Below are 5,045 nucleotides of genomic sequence, written 5' to 3' on the forward strand. Positions count from 1 at the left end.
TTAAAGGTACGGACTTAAAATATATATTTTTTGCCTCTTGATATATGTGAGTCTCTGGCTTTTTCTGAAGTCCATTGCTGGAAAAGGACTTTCACAGAGGGTGTTGGCCGCATGTGACAAACATGGACCGAGTGCATTGGACCCATGTGGAAGGGCAGCTTTTACTTTCGAGCCTTTTTTCACTCTTAAGCTCATCTGTTTTCCTTATTCCTTTGTCAGTGTTTGTTGGATAGGGCTTCTTGGGCAAACACTGCAACCATCTTAGCTCATTTTCTTGTTCTCAGTGGCATTTCAAGGGAGGAAACTAAACTTTAAAGAATTAAGAGAGAAATTTTAACTTTATTTGCTAATGTCTAATTAGGGCACTAAAAATTAGGAGCTCCCATTGGCCTGCTTTTAAAAGTTTGATTCTGAGCTTGAATTCTTGTAGTTTTCTTATGGGGGCGGGGCGGGGGGGCGGGGAGGGAGCTTCCTGATTCTGGCTGTTGGGGAAAAAAATGTTGGTATTAAAGATTAATCTAAGAAACATGTAATGGGTTGATTAAACTCAAAGTGCATTTATTTTTAGAAAGAAAGTTCTAACTTGCAGCTATTCAAAGTGTGTATTAAATCCTGAAAGTTCAGGATGACCCAGTAATAGCTACTTCCGTGTTTCACTTGACTTCCGATGGAATGAGCATATGAAAATTTTGTGCCTCTTTTATAATCTAATTTCATCTTCCAGGCCAATTTTATCCAAATTCCAGGGAAAATAGGCTCAGAAAGACACTACACATTTTTGAAAATGCATATTTGTAGAGTAAGAATTGCTCAGCTGGAAAATTATAATTTTGAGAACCACCTGCTTTTGAAAAGCAGTAATATAACAATTAGGGCAATGGTGGGGAGTTTAATTTGCAAACTTAAACTCAGGAATTCTGGGTTCATGAGAATCCCTTGCAAGAAATAATGATGGAAACTTTGTGACTGATAGTCCAGCAAAAAAGACTGCACACCTGTCTCAGAATGGAAAACAACTAGGCTGGAGAGAGCAAGAAGGGGAACTTACCCAGGATCTTGGTTTGGATTGAGAGGAACAGCTGTAGGCAGCTGGGCAATGACCTGGACCACCTGGTGCTTGTGAAGGGAGTCAGATTGGTCAGTGCAGTTACAATGATAAAAACTGCTACACCATTTGAGGTTGGCTCAGAGGGCTATGAGTGCCAGGACAGCAAAGCTTTCAGCACTTACAAGTAGCAATGAATGATGGTAGGAAAGATCACATGGCAAGGCAGGTGGTGACTAGAGAGAAGTCAAGTGGTGTAGCTTTTCCCATAATTTCCATAAGGAACAACAGGGCCCCGCACTCAGCGCATAAAAGCAAACCTCCCATAGGACCTGGAGGAGCCTTCTGGAAGCAGGATTCTGGAAATTAGCCTGGTTAGGATAGAAAGCATTTGGAGTTGTTACTGAAGCTCTGATGTTTCCCCACGTTGCTATATTCTGAGAAAAATGTTATGCAGGCATGTAAAATATTGCTAAGTTTGTGTGTTCTATATTTTTTCTGAAGACAAAACACCCCCCCCAAAAAATTATCTTAATTCTTTTATATCTAGAAGTTTGCATGAGGTGCTAGAAATGTCACATTCTTTATCCCCTAAATCATGCCTGAGTGTCCTCATGAAAATGTCAATATCTTCGCAACTGTGATCTTAGGACATTTCCTACATTTTGTTGATCATGTTTGGATTTGGAAAATGGGTGCCATTTGGATAGTAAGGTTGAACATTTTGTTTTATTTGATTATTATTTGTTAACATTTTGTGGTTAAGCTTGAGACTCCACAAAGAATCGTTCTTTGTAATTGTACTGCTTTAGATAATTTGTTAAAGATGTTCCTATTGTTGCCCTGGCCAGTGTGGCTCAGTTATTTGGAGTGTCGTCCCATGCACCAAAGGGTAACAGGTTTGATTCCCGGTCATGGCACATGCCCAGGTTGGGGGTTTGATCCACAGTCAGGGCATGTGCAGGAGGCAACCAATCGATGTCTCTCTCACATCAATGTTTTCTCTCTCTCCCTCTCCCTTCCTCTCTCTTTAAAATCAATTTTTAAAAAGGTAAATTTAAAACATCCTTAAAGAAAAAAGGTTTTTCTATTGTTATGGTTGATGCCACAGTGGAAAATTGGAAAGCTTATAGAATGAAGTGTGTCCTATCTTCTCCCTAACACAGCTTCACAAAGCCTGGCGTCTGAGCCTCAGTTCTCATAGAGTGTCATTGCCCTTCTATGTTTAAAACAACTACATGCTACTTATTGCAACTTAATGCTTTAAACATCCTGAATAAAATTATACTCTTTCTGTTATAGTTTATAATATTATATTAATGATAAATTGAAGAAAAGTATTGGGTACAAATACTACATCAAAAATATCTCAGGCAAGCAAAACAGAAGAAAATGTTGGCAGTATTTGAAATGTCTTTTTGTTTTGTGCTAGGGACACTTACAGGACTTCTGAGCCACCCTGATCTGGAATATAAACAGCATTGAGAGCATTAAGTAGAGGTATACTGATGCTGTTCGGTAACCAGGGTCAAGCCATGCTCACTGGAAATTTTTAAAACCTGGACTGGTGAGGTGTCTGCAATTCCATAAAATATTTGCATCATTATAGGCTTACAGAAGTAGGTCTGAAAATCTAAGAATCCTAAGAAAATGTCGATGTAGAAATAATGATGGAAACAAGACTAAGTAAAAGAAAGTGTTAGTACAGTCACACAATTGCTTTTAACTTACAATGTGACTTTATTAGGAAGGAGATTCTTATTTGACTATATATTTTTATTAAATCTATTGGGGTGACATTGGTTAATTCTTATATGACTATTATTAATAAGATGCAAATTGCATGCAAGCCTTCTCTGTGTCAAAAACACACACAAGACAAACCAAAAAACATCCTGACACTGATGGTTTGCATGAAATTCAAGCAAAGGAATTTACTGTGAGATCAAGAAACTTCTTGTATTCCAGCAAGAAAAGGATGCAATGTTAATAATAAATGATCCACTGTCTAGAAGCTAAAAGGCACCAGTTGGACCCAAAGAAAAGGATATGTTCTCAAGATGATGTGGGCAGAACTGAGAGTGGGGGTGGAGAGTTACAAGGTCAATATGGACACCAGATGTTTCCACTTTGCTAGCTTTGAATCCTTGCTTCTTGTTGACGGACAGGATCTAATGGACATAGAACTCACTGACAACACAAGATCTCCACTGGTCTTTCCTAACTAAAGCAGACCCTGTACCTGGGATGCACAGAAAGGCTTCCAAGGTTCCAGGACCCCTTCCCCCAAAATGAGAAAAAAATGTGTGTATTTTTCGCTGAGAATGTCCCATAGCTTTCAAAAACACGTATATTTTTATTGATTTCAGAGAGGAAAGGAAAGGGAGAGAGATAGAAACATCATTGATGAGAGAGAATCATTGATCGGCTGCTTCCTTCACACCCCACACTGGGGATCCAGCCCACAACCCTGGCATATGCCCTGACTGGGAATCGAACCATGACCTCCTGGTTCATGGGTGGACACTCAACCACTGAGCCATGCTGGCAGGACTGACCCATAGCTTTAATGACCCCCAGCCATCTCAATCCCAGGCCCATATCTCTTCTAACTCACATTCTCAGTTGCCACTGGGCACCTCCCCTTGGGCATTGTATAGGCTGTCTGCTATGGGCTGAACTGTGTCTCCCTAAAATGCATATTTTGAAGTCCTAATCCCCAGTACCTCAATATGTTACTTGGAGATAGGGCCTTCAAAAAGCTAATTAAGTTACAATGAGGTTATTAGGATGGTCCTTAACCAATATGATTAGTGTAGTGTCTTTATAAGAAGAGGAGATTAGGACACAGACGAAAACCATGTGAAGAGACAGGAAAAAATATCCACCAACAAGCCAAGGAGAGAGGCCCCAGAAGAAGTCACCCTTCCTAACACCTTGATCTTAGATTTCTGACCTCCAGAACGGTGAGGAAATCTCTGTTGTTTAAGCCACCCAGTCTGTTGTATTGTGTTATGGCAGTGCAAGCAAACGAATACACTACAGAAGCTCAAAATGTCAAATTGTTACCCACCCTCTCAATTGCCCCTCACTCATCTGAGCCTGGTTATTATTTGCATACCTTTTCTTAGCCTCAAGTCAGTCTTGTAGGAAATGTTTACTGAGGGTTACATAATGATTTATAAAATGCCCAGGTTCAGTGAATCAGAAAGTAGATAGGCAAAGTCACCTTCTGGATTCATAATTAGGATTCAGGATACTTGGAGAGGGAAATATTAGATCTCTTCTCCATAAGTCGTCAAGAAAGCAGAAACTTTACAATAAAATTCAGGGTAACATTACCAAGTACATTGTTTATTTTTAAAATATTGAGATATTTTAATAAAATGGCATCTTAAATTTCATTATGTAAAACAAGCAATAGTGCCAACATCACATCCACTTATTACCACAGCATCAAGGACTTAAAACTCTTAAGCTGTATTTTGAAACATGAAGTACATTCTTGTGAAAAAATGTTTTTCTAAGATCAATGAAATTTATAAAGCAGTGTTATTTATTTATGTTCTTTGTGTTGGCATCTGGAAAAGGTGCCATGATATTACTAATTCCCCAGGATTCTGTGTCTTCTCTCCTCTCCTTTACTCCCCCCTCCCCCCGCCACAAACACACACCATCTCCTTTTCCTCTCTCAGCTCCTATCACTGGGACTAGGACCTCTCAGAAGTGATATGCATTACTATCTGTTATAATTGCTCTTCTTGAGACTCGATTAATTTTTTTTCCCATGTCTGATTCTACTATCGAGTCAACGTTTTCATCTGTCTGTTTCTAAACTCATAAGAACCATAATTTGATTGTCTTAAGAACCATCTAACATGTGGGGTCCCTTTGGGTAGAGTCTTTGATTCTCCTCATAAGCCAGTGGTCTAGGCTGTTGTTAATCAAAGTGTGGTCTGGTCTCACCTGGAAGCTTGTTAGAAATGCAGAATCTCAGACC

Source organism: Cnephaeus nilssonii, assembly GCF_951640355.1.
Source record: "Cnephaeus nilssonii genome assembly, chromosome: 9".
NCBI lineage: Eukaryota > Metazoa > Chordata > Mammalia > Chiroptera > Vespertilionidae > Cnephaeus > Cnephaeus nilssonii.